General features: G+C 41.5%; 1 protein-coding gene across 10 annotated transcripts in view; it reads left to right on the top strand.

Moving 5' to 3' along the window:
* The window catches only part of EYA1 (EYA transcriptional coactivator and phosphatase 1), a 169,265-nt gene that overhangs the window by 124,834 nt on the left and 31,709 nt on the right, over positions 1–12,722 (top strand). The gene's annotated exons all lie outside the window — the stretch shown is intronic.

Genomic DNA, 12,722 nt, shown 5'->3' on the forward strand with positions numbered 1-12,722 from the left:
CCCATTATTGGTGAAGGCCTTCCAGAAATTGACAGTAAGGGCTCTCTCCAAATCCAAGAGAATATTTAAAACTTTATATTTGAGGCAAGAAACAAATGGATTTTGTAATACTATTTTAGTGATAATGGCAAAAAGATGAAGATATTCCTAAACTGAAGGAGCTTAGAATCATGGACGCTCAGAGGAAGTAGTGGAGTCAAGCACAGGTACTCAGAAAGATGAGAGTGACTCATAAACTAATGTAAAAATTAACAAGGCTAGGGGCGCCTGGGTGGCTTAGTCGGTTAAACGTACGACTTTCGCTTAGGTCATGATCTCGCGGTTCGTGGGTTCGAGCCCCGCGTCGGGCTCTGTGCTGACTGCCAGCTCAGAGCCTGGAGCTTATTTCAGAGTCTGTGTCTCCCTCCCTCTCTGTCCCTCCCCTTCTTATGCTGTCTCTCTCTCTCTCTCTCCTAGAAATAAACAAAAATATTAAAAAAAAAAAATTAACAAAGCTCAGCAGACCTGCATGGGGTGGGGGGGACCCAAAGGGGGCTTTGCCGAAGAGTGTTCTGAGCAGGTGTGTAACGCACGAGGCTCTGTGTGGTAGAAGTATCAGTTGAGGAAAATATCATATAGCCTAAGGAGATAAATGAATGTCATAAACTCATTGACATATGTTCTTGACACTGGTCACTCGCTTAAACATTAAGTGATGACCGTGCTATGCACCAAACATGATTTCAGGTGCTTAAAATAGAATCGTAAAGAGGCCTCACAGTTGTTGCCCCACTGAAGTTAACAGTCACAAAAAAAAAAAAAAAAAAAAAAATACTGAAAGTGAGCAACCATTGCTTGGTTAAAAGAAATATGAAATATGCATAACATGGAATATTAGAACAATTTAAACGATAATACAGATGATTAATATAAAAAGATCTTTATTACATATTGTTGAGTGGAGGGGGAAGTAGCAACAAAACATGTATCTGGTTGTACCTCCTTTTTGAGTGTCTGTCCTCTGATTAAAATGTAAGCCCTGTGGGGATGCCTGGGGGGCTCAGTCGGTTCAGTGTCTGACTTAGGCTCAGGACACGATCTCATGGTTCATGGGTTCGAGCCCCACAGCAGGCTCTGTGCTGACAGTTCAGAGCCCAGAGCCTGCTTCAGATTCTGTGTCTCCCCCTCTCTCTCTCTGCCCCTCCCCAGTTTGTGTTCTCTCTCTCTCTCTCTCTCTCTTTCCCTCTCCCTCCGTCTCTCCCTCTTCCTCTCCCTCTCAAAAGTAAATAAATTTTTTAAAAAATGTAAGCCCTGTGGAGAAGGGGAGGAACTTTGGACAGTTGAGTCAGTAGGCGGGCAGGAAGGACAGTGGAAGAATTTAACAGTGGTGACTTCTGAAGGATGGAACTGAAGTTTCTTTTATACACTTTTCTGTTTTGCATGAATTTTCTACATGAGTATGTGTTAGGATCAGACAAAATAAATTTCATAAAATTGCTTTTTAACACTTCTGTGACATAATGCAGCAACATTGTCACTTATCTTCCAGTTGGGTCATCAGTTGTGTCATACTTATTCTGTCAGTCATATAGTTGGAAAGGTTTCATTCCGTATCTGTGTGCTTGGTCGACATCAAAAAGAAATAGTCAGAAATAGGGTCCCCATTTAGAAAACAAACAGGGAGAAAAGGACCCATGAGAAGTTCTCTCTTCCTTCGAAGAGTTTATTATCTGGTGGTAAACTCATCTGTATAAGCCTTCATTTCCTTATCCACCACACGTAGAACTTTAAGGAGGATTGGAAATAACACCTAACACATAGTAGGCTGTCAATAAGTGTCACTACTGTTATTCAAATAGACAGTGGGTTACAGTGCATACATAGAGGTTGGAAAAGATAAACGCAAAAACAAACAAACAAAAAAAACTGAAAGCTTGACAGAGGACTTGCCTTTCCCAGGAGAGAAATGAGAGCGGAGGCATTCCAGCAGACGACAGACACAACTGTTGCCTGTGAAAGGGGAGTAGAGGCCAAGCTGATTGAGATTGGCCTGGCTGCAGCACCCAGTGTGCATTGGGCTGTGAGGGATCAACAGAGGGACGTGGCCCTGGGTAGGCAAGGTTCAGGCTCATTATCGAGGCCCTTGAATGCCCAGCTGCATTGGAATCTATGGTCTCCTGTTTAGTTTTTCCAAAGCACCTATTGATCCCCTTCTGGCTAAGAGGCAGAGACAGACATAAACAGAAGTGAAATGTATTACCCGCTTCCAAGAAACTGATACTCCATGTTGGAAGTTGTATTTTCAGGTAGAGCAAAACCTACTTTGAGAAAAATGTTCTGAAAGTAAAGGTTGAGAGGAGAGGACTATAGCAGGACAAATTCCATTTTACATACTCAAAGCTCTGTAAGAATTCTAGTACCTTCCCTGAGAGAAAATCATAGTGAGCCTCCCCTGAACCCACCTGCTCTCTCCAGCCCTGTCATGTTTATTATCAAGCCTTACTGGCAATATGTGTATCTGCTTTATTTTTGTATGCTTGGTGCCTGGTATGATCCCTGGTGTATAAATAGGCAATCAGTCATTAGTTGAATGCATGACAACCTGAATAAAAGAGCGCAGAATGTGTGCCCTATATATTTTCTAGAGATATTTCCACAATCATTATGTAACATAACATAAACGCTATCTTCATGGGTATATAATAGAGTATTTTCCTGAATAATACAGCCAGATCTATAATGAACAGCCAAAACATGATTATCTGTCACTTTAAGTATTCATGGAAAATGGGGTGGTTTTCTAGGAAGTGAGAATAAGAGTAAGGATGAAATTTTTCCTTAGTTTTTCTTTCAGGCACCCCCCCCTCCCCTTTCCCCACTGATACCCAGTGGTTTGGGGCTACCTGAGCTCCCCAGGCTGGAGAAAATCCATCAGAAAGAACAGTTCACATCAAAGTAACAGGGGCTTAAATAATTTACTCCGAATCTGAAGTCTTTGTCTTGTAAAAGCAGATTCAAAAGGAACGATTTCGGGATGTGGGATTTCAGATCCTAATACTTGGAAGAGAGGAGAGGACTTTTTCAGTAGGAAAGTGCACTTCAGAGGTCCTTACTTCCCCATGAGGGGCAGACAAGAATGGTGACCTAGAACCTTCCAGTAGCTCACAGAACTTTTTTTTTTTTAAGTGCCTGTGTGCAGTTTTGCATACTTTTCTCTCCAGAGTGAATAATAACTATAAGGCAGAAGAAATTGGCTTGGAGAATTTCTACCAACTTACTAACTAAGGATGTTATTCCAAGCTACACATTCCTCTATACAAAATTGAGGATTTTTTACTATCACAAAATTATCTGGCTGTATATGTTCAGTTAATAAATTGAGCTCTTTTAAACTTTCAAGTTTCACTCCCCACCGTTGCATAAAAGAGTCACTTAAAAAGTCAATTACGTTCAAATATCTCTTTAAAAGTCATCCTAGGGGCGCCTGGGTGGCTTAGTCGGTTAAGCGTCCNATAAAAAATAAAAAAATAAAAGTCATCCTGATGTGTGGTTTGCAGTTAAATGAAGGTGAACGGATATATACAGAATAATGATCAACTGGAACTAATATTTGTTGCAAATATTAAACTTTAGAGTAAAAATGCTCCAGAAAAAAAAAAAAACCTCTCCTAAAACATGACCTATTTAATATTACAGCTTTAGTTCCTTGTGTTCTGTGATTTAAAAAGAAAAGACATATTCTGTGTAAATTAAAACTGAGCGTTCAATGCTTTGTGAATAAATTGGTATATGATTCACGTTCCTCCCGTGGCAGTGAGGGCTAAAGAAAGTGATTGCAGCAAAGGATAAAAGGGCTCCTCATTGGAGTATTTTTCTGTGCTTTTGGCAGCAAGATTGCAATAAAAAGAATGATTTTTATAAGAATGTGATTATTCACAGCAAGATGAGGGTTGGTGTCACTATGAAAAATTCTTCTTCAGGAGGTAGTCTCAGCAGGAATCATAAATCTGAAAGAAAGGCAACAGGAGTTACAAAGAACACTGTTGCCAATGGCAAATTATGTTTGCAAAATGACGAGCAAACCCATTGAACATTGAGCAATCAGTTCAGCAGTAAATCAAAGGCTTATTCGTAAGAGTAGTTCTGACTCACCATTCAAAAAGATGACACTTGCATGAGATATATGCTGTTTTCTTTGTCTTTTGAAGTTCTGAAATATTTTATAGATTAACTCTGCCTTTAATCTTTTAATACATAAAAAATCACATACAATTAAAAATATGTATGCTATTTTTAGGATAATGCAGTTGTATGATGCAGTTTAACATATGATCAGACATGGTGCTATTTTGTGTTTGAAGGTGTGCAACTTTTTCACTGGCTCCTGCACCATTTTGTAAAGTGAAATCATAAATGCATTCCGGCCTAAGCTTCTCGTGTTTAATATCATGTGGTAGAGGTATAGAACACACCGAACATAATCAATAAAAAGTGGATCTTGCAGCATTAGATACAAAGTATTCACTGTATCCTTAACTTTTTAAAAAAGTAATTATATGGGGCGCCTGGGTGGCTCAGTCCTAGTTAAGTGTCCAACTTCGGCTCGGGTCATGATCTCGCGGTCTGTGGGTCTGTGGGTTGGNCTCTCTCAGAAATAAATTTTAAAAAATTAAAAATAAAATAAAAAATAAAAAGTAATTATGTGTTGAAATCATTAGATCAAATGTCATGGATTCCATAGTTAGCAATTAAAGGAACCCGTTAATTCAGTGTTGAACAATTTTGAATAAGCCTATTTTATCTTTATAAAGCTGATTTTCAGTTTTTTCTGGCTTCCATCAGTTAAGTCTTTTTCTCATGCTAACATTGAGAGGGAGAATAAAGACAAATACATTTAATATAAACGTGGGGTAAAGAATGGATTCATAGAAGAGAGGAGCTGCGTGCAGAGAGAAGCTGACATATCACACGGATTCACACTGTACCACTTGCTAAGAACGAACTCTTCATGTCATTCCTTTGGGATTCTTTGAGCAATGTGTGAAGGTGGTATGATGATGACATCTTATTTTTAATGAGCACGTTTTAAAAGAAATTAATATGCAAAAATATTAAAATGTTTCTTTTTCTTTATTATTAAACTTGAGATTCCTGTAAATTTTTATGTAGGGATCTGAAATATGTAGCATAACTTTCTATGACTACAAATATGTGTCTTGAGTATTTTCTCTTTTGTCTTAATGTGCCATCTTCAGGCACTTTCAGTAAAGATTTTAGTCTCTGAATAGAATGTGAATATTTATCTAAATAGAACCACATTGAAACTGTTCATATCTTCTTTTGTTGAAACTGCCATAATTCACCTCTTGGGTTTCAAATACAAGCACCTCTGTCTCCTAGCAAGTGCAATTCTAGTAAAATCTATCTCTCATTCTGATCATCTCTACAGGATATTGTAACATGAAATATATTAAAATACTGCTTTTATAAGTAAGACACAATAACTAAAAGCAGTGTGAGTCTCTACAGGCTGTACCTTATTATCAAATCTCAAAAATAGATGTTCAAATGCCTTTTATTAGTTTCCAAGATTGGAAGCTCGGTCTTTTCCCCCCATTGGCTGCTCTGGTTGTGTCCTCCTATCAGAATACATAGCACTATTTAGGTGTTGACTTATAATATGCATTGGTGCCTATGCTACGCTGAGTGGATCTTCTAGAGTGAGAATTTAAAGATGAACGTGTCTGGATATGTTCTAAGTCCTTAATGCACATTTCCCAAAACTGTCAAACAAAATGAGTCCAGTTTCAGAAATCTCTCTTTGTTGTTGTTCTCCGGTGCCTTAGCCACAGGTAATCGTCACCCTTTTCTTCTGCAAGGAAGCATTGCAGTGAGAAAGCAAGGGAAATGGGAGGGTCATGTGGCGCCCTGGACAGGCGTGATGGGTCGCGGCCACCTGCGTTCCCGGGACTGAGGGACTACGAACAGCACACCCCATTTCCACATGGCCGTGCTGTAGGCTCGTGTTTGGCCCCTTGATGGTGGGCACAGGGGTACAGCAGCGCTTAAACTCTTTATTATGTCGATTTAAAAGTGCAGTGAGGGCTTTGACACACCTTTAGAAAAGCACATTGCAGTCATATTATTCCACATCAGTAAGGATAAATAACACAGTACACTGATTGGACAGTCTCCTCTTTGCAGTGAGAAATGTGCAAGTAAAAACCTGGTTTCTGCAAATTTACTAACTCATGGACGACGTGTCTGAACCACAGAGACAGACGTATTCAACCTAATTATCTGTGAATTAGAAGCAGCGCTCTTCACATCTCTCCTGTCTGTCGGCTTTTTCTGGATCACCCCTTCCCCCTGAACTTCTGAATCACAGAGAATCTCTAGAGATGATCATTTTAACCTTACTTTTTTTTTCCAAAAAAAGGTATAAAAATATCTAGGGAGCCAGGAGTTCTTTCCAAAAGCCGCTATGGAAATCACTCCCTTGAAAAGCTCTGTCACTCAAATAGTGGTCACCCTGTAATGCCACCTGTACAATTTAGATTCTCTATTAGAAAGAAAGAAGGTAATGTGGGCACGTCCACAAAAAAAAAAAAAAAAAAAATGATGTGGGGGGATGATTTTTCCCCCTTTTTTCTTTCTAAGATACTCCTGGTCACTCATCAAAATAAAGCTTTCAGACAATGTGTGTGTTTGTCTCTGAAGTCCTGGAAATGCGTCTGTACTCTGTACAATTAAACATTTTTGTGTTCGGAAATCAGAGGAAAACTTCTTTCTAGTCCCTTGTAGGTGTCTAAGGTCCCGAGCGAGTGTCTATCCTGTTCAGTGGGGAGGTCGGAGCAGTGGGTGTAATCACTTGATGACAGACCGGTGGGGACAGAGGACCCCAGGGTCATTTCCTCCGCCTTGGCTAACTCGGGCTGGTCTCCGTAGGCACACCAACGCCCAGGCACCATGAAAATAGCCCGTTCTCTCGTGACTCTTCTTTCCTTTCCTTTTTACTTTGTAAAGGAAGGTATTGAAACAATTAGTTGGCAGTATGGTGTTAGTTTTCTCATGGTAAATTTGGAAACTGGAGCGGCTGTAGCCTCGGTCAGCAGAATTTGGGCTTGTATAACTCAACTTCTCCAAAGACGTGTTTGTAACATTTTTACATTGTTCCCTTTCATAACACGCAGTCTGCCTTAGACTCTTCTTAGAGTCTGTTTATTCAAAGACTGTAGGTTTGCTTGGAGTTTATGTTTCTAGTGTCGAGTTCAGAGGTATAGTGCCTCAGCATGCCGGCTGTTACATCACGGTGCTTGGCATAGATAATAAGACCCATTGTAACTGTCTTAATTCCTTTTATTAATTTTCCTAAACTAACTTGAATGGAATGGTGTTTTTTTTACATAATTATGGCACAAGTGAAAGGCTTGGAGGAAAAGTACAACCACTGCGGTATCAAAGCAGAATAAATATTTGCAGAAAAATTCTGCCATAACTTAATATTTTGCATATGAGCCCCTGTGCAAAATCTGAGTTATTCCTGGGGCTTGGGCCAAAAGAACATGTCTGTGGCCCGACCCTGGAAGGCCAGAGATGATGACGGATCAGAAAAAGGTCAGTTTGAGTTGCAGTGCCAAAAATAATGACAGAAGGGACCAAAGCAGCAGAATAACAGGGCAGCCAGGGTTCTGAAGGGGAATGTGCCCGTGCCGCATGGCTATTGAGGTCGCGCTCCATGTGGCTTGCTTCGTTCTCCCCGCACCAGGGCTGGTGTTTAGCTGCTTCGTGGGTTGGCAGTTTTCCCCAGCCATCCGGGTGAGCGTTGGATGATCCAGCCCCGTGAGTGCTGAGATGTCCGCGCGCTGAGGGCCAGCATAACTAAAGCCTGCTAATTTTATTTATTTTACTCCTCTGTGAAGCGCACAGGCCATGGAACACAAAGGGAAGCCCGGCGAGGGTAAGCTCTCGTCGTTTGGTTGGTGGTGTTTATCTGCAAGACGATTGTAGAAGCCTGTTGTATAGAACAGAGGTTGCAGACCGGCACCTGCGGGCTCAACCCCGTGTCGCTGATTGTTGCCATCTGCCTCCGTTCACCTCCTCTGTCCTGACTGGTCAGATTCCCGTTCCCTGGGCCTCCAGCCTCCTAGCTGTGTCAAAGCCACGGTAACGCCGACACTCGTACCACCCACCGTCCCGCTCTGTGCCCTCCACCCCCTGGCAAAGGACCATTTACCACAGTGGCCCCCCTTCCAGGGTGATTTCAGTCATCTGAAGGCCCACTGGGGAGATGAAGGGCTGGGGTTTATCCTGGAGGGTGGAAGACTTCCATCTGAGCCCCAGGCCCGAGAGAGGGCTGTGGTGACAGAGCTGGGCACAGTGTCACAGTGGGAGTGGGGCTAGAGCTGAAGTCCCTACACTCCAGACAACGGACAAGCCACAAAGGATCAAAATGGCGGCCAACGCAAGGACTAGACACTGGCCTGCATCATGTGAAGTGGGAGGGCACGGGAAGAGACGGTGTGTTGGAGGTCAAAGATAAAGTGTCTCAGCACTTACCTTACGTACCTTTTCAGGGTCTTCATTTTTTGTGTCTGTGAAATGAGTTATACCATTAAATACTATTCTACCTTCACCATAAATTAGCAACACTGATTCAACTCAACAAAAAGGAGGAAGATCTGGGAGGGAGGGAAACTGTGTATCCACCTCCACAAAAATGCTACAGAAGTAGAAGAAGGGACTTATTAAAGTGGTTTGCTATTACTTTGGAGAATGAGGACTATACTCAAGTGATACACAGTATCAAAATAGGACATTCTGGTAATCGAGTGTCAACAGATGGTATATCTTCTGTGTTTTAGGATTTCTGGAAAGGGACAGGCCAATCCCAGGTTGCTTTAGCAGGTATCTAAGTTTGGTAATTAATTGTAAAGTTTTCCTAGTAAAGGATAATCACAATTTTGCCTGGCACTGGCGCTAGCTCTCGCTTAGAATTTGTGCTATATGGGTGCATCTGAAAATGGGCTCAAAGAAAATGTTAATTATATATTCCTCTACTGTTGACTTGATACAGAGCCTTTATGCAAAAGCGTAGCTGATTTGGACATCCCTTTGGAAAGCCATTAACAAATGATAACTCTTTCCCCGCCTCTTGATCCCTTGTCAGCTCCCATAGCAATTCTTCTTTTTTTTTTAATATTTTTTAAATGTTTATTTATTTTTGAGAGACAAGGCATGAGCGGGAGAGGGGCACAGAGGGAGGGAGACACAGAATCCGAAGCAGGCTCCCAGGCTCTGAGCTGTCGGCACAAAGCCTGATGCGGGGCTCAAACCCACAAACTGCGAGATCATGACCTGAGCTGAAGTTGGATACTTAACTGAGCCACCCAGGTGTCCCTAGCAATTCTTGAACGTATGATTTAGAAGGTAACATAAACCATCTCCAGTAGCCTTCCCTTATGGGGGCGTGCTTGCTAACTCCACACGAGTTTTCTTCCATGTCTGGGAACTATTCCCGGAGAGATGGGATGGCTTCCCCAGTAAGTGCCACCTTCCCCCACCCCACCTCACCACCATGCACAAGTAGATGTCTGGCATCAACAGTCTGGGATCCAAAAGCTATTTTTTGTTTCTGTTACCCAGCTTCAGCGACTGTGAACAATCTCTAACAAGTTTGCCCTGTATCCCTTTTACCTGATGCTGTCCCCTCCCCCCCCCCAAACTAGGAAAGCATAATTTAAGTTTTCAGACCTCAGCAGCTCTTCTAGACTAAATAGAATTCAGCCTTTCAGTGCTGGGGTTGGGGGGTGGGAGGGCGTTCCTTTAAATGTTCCTCAAGGCAGTTCCGTAGCATTTGCTACAAGTGTAATTTATCTTGTGTGCAGTTAATTAACTTCTGTCTTTCCCGCTGAACTGTACGTGCCTTAAGGGCAGGGGCTGATAACTGGATGCTACTTTTAAAGCCAACTCCTTGCTGTCACCTGCTAGCCCTTCTCCCTCTTCCCACCTGATCTCCTTGAATGATGGGATTTGGGGATGATGGTGGGATTCAGAGCTAATGGTGAAGAAAATTCTTAAAGACATCTTTGGTGTAAAAAGGTGACTTTATTAAAGCATGGGGATAGCAACCATGGGCAGGAAGAGCTGCACTGGTTGTGATGGGTAACTGATTATATACCTTCAGGTTGGGAGGGGTTTAGGGATAGAGTAAGTCTCTAAGGTATTATGGAAGTAAAGTTTCCAGGACCTTACCAGGGTACCTATTGTTAGGAAAACATCATTTATTATTGTTCAGTAAAACCTCCGTCATGAGACTCTTCAGATGCATTATCAGGAGGCCATAAGCCTAGAGTATGTTTACCGACATATATTTTAGGGGAGGCAGGTAGAGATAAAGGAAATTTCCAAAGGAATTTTTATGTGTTTAAGGGGACTCACAGGATCCTGGGGGGTCAGGATGATGTTAAGCCAAGATTCCCTTCGGCCCTCAGCAAAGGGTCATCATTGAGGCAGCTGGGCTCCTAGAGGAAGGTCGCTCTGCTTGTGTCAATGATCGTCAATAGGCTGTAGGCAGTAAGGGAATTTAATATTTCACTTGCCTTTGTTTCCCACATAACCTGATTGCTTTACCCCCTTACACTTAAACCCCCTTACATCTTGATGAGGCTGATATTAGGGCTCCAGGAAACGGACTATAGGTTCTAGAGATTAGTCTATGGGTAAGATTGCCTTTTTCTTGCAGTTTTCTAAGTTATCCATACACTGAAAGAGACACCTGTCCTGCATGACTGTGATCTCTATCAACCAACCATTTGCTTTCTTTCCTTTCCCCTTTCCTTGGGCAGCCAGGACTGTCTGAGAAATATCATACATGTCCTACCTGGGAGGGGGTGTGTGTGTGCAGTGAACAATTCATGAAACATATTTTACAGGGACATTTTAATGCTTTTTTTATTCCCGGGTAGTAAATTAGGCCGTTTAAAAAATTACCACCCTGGGGTGCTAATTAGGCCCTTTAAAAATGCTCCTGATTCTTGCATCTATTTTCATTGAAATCATTCTACAAAAAATCCCCCTGATAAAGAATGAAGATTTCCTTGTTGCCACACCAGAGTTGATCAGATCTCTGTGAAGCGAGTTTGGTGTCTGCAGGTAGAAGCTGGAAGCTGTTGACACTCAGTCAGAGCTAACCAAGATACTGAACAGTACTTCAGACGAGGGCTTCAGCCCAGGAACAAAAAGACTTGGATAAAGCTGGCGGGAGAAAACAAATACAGGATGTGGGCGGACAATAGCAACAATGGAGTCATTAACAGTCATTGGAAGATAACTGACTTCTCCAGGGTCATGGAGATTTACAACCGCTTGCATTTAAGGAAAGCCTCTTAACACCCTGCCTTTGGAAGGAATTCTTCCCGCCCCTAGAGTTAACTAACTTTAAGTCAGCTTTGATTCCTTGAATTAAATCCTTTATAACATAGCCTTTCCCCTTGTACATGCTCACCATACTCATCCTGTTTCTCCCCAAAGAGAAAATTCCTCCACGGTGGCACTCAGGCTTTGGGGTTTTTCTGTTTTGTTTTTTTTTGGGGGGAGGGGGGAGTATACTTTTTTTGTTTTTGTTTTTGTTTTGCTTGTTTTGTACACTGACCATGCACCCTAAAATAGTTGTTTACCAACAACAGAAAAAAATGTATTTCTGGCTAGGTAAATGGAAGAAATGTCTACTCATGTTGTAGTCTTTAAAACTGGGATAAGTACATTGTTGAAAAAAACACACTATCATTCATCTTCTGAAGTATGATTAAATTAATAACTCTGAGAAGTTCCCAAACATGTTTTCCAGGAATGACCTGTTTTTTAAATGTGAAATTCACAGTCCACATGTGAGGCCTCCTCGACTTGCTTTTCCTCTTTCTTATCTGAGATTATGGACCTCGGGAGAGCAGAGGAGGGTTACAAGGTCAAAGTCTTTTCCTCCTTGGAACTTGCTGCTTGCTGGGAGAGGGTTGCCTGGAAAATAGATGCTTTGGAGAAGAGGTTGGGGGGTCACGATTTTAATTCTGTTAAGCAACAGCTGGTTTGAGTTTCTTTCTACTTCTATCTCCTGCCCCCGTCCTCACAAATCCATGGAGAGAAAAGAATTTGTTCAGAAGGAACCGGCAACAAAAAAATACACCTTGTCTTACTGGGGGACTTGACGTATGTCATCTTTGTTCCAAACTGAATGGTAAGCACTATAGGGATAGGCTAGATTTTATCAAATTAAATAGGAAATACAACCAGAGTTTTAATCAGAAGAACCTTTTAAAATACAGGATATGTGCCTGGAACTCTTTTAATAATATTTTTAAACTACAATTTTTAACGAAAGTAAGTATAATAAAGACCTCTGGGGCATTCGGAGCCTGACTGCAAAGAATCATGACTGAAATAATAAAGCATGCCCAGTGTGGGTGACTTGTTTCTGGAGGGGAGGCCTTGTCTGTCTCCAAATTGGTATGCCTTCATTTGGCAACAATTGTTTATGGAGTGTCTGCCCGTCACCCAACTATGCTAGGAACTGAGTGNTTAGTTCAAAATCACAGCCTCCTATTCTAAACAGTTTACACGTGGTTTGGGATTTAAAAATCAGGTCCATTCAAATACATTATTCTATAATAAATTAATAAATCCAACACTTATATATAATAATAAAACAGTAAAAAAAATACAAAATACCACATGGTTTGATTGTTTTT

The sequence above is a fragment of the Crocuta crocuta genome, unplaced genomic scaffold (assembly GCF_008692635.1).
Source record: "Crocuta crocuta isolate KB4526 unplaced genomic scaffold, BGI_CrCroc_1.0 scaffold141, whole genome shotgun sequence".
In the NCBI taxonomy this organism is placed as follows: Eukaryota; Metazoa; Chordata; class Mammalia; order Carnivora; family Hyaenidae; genus Crocuta; species Crocuta crocuta.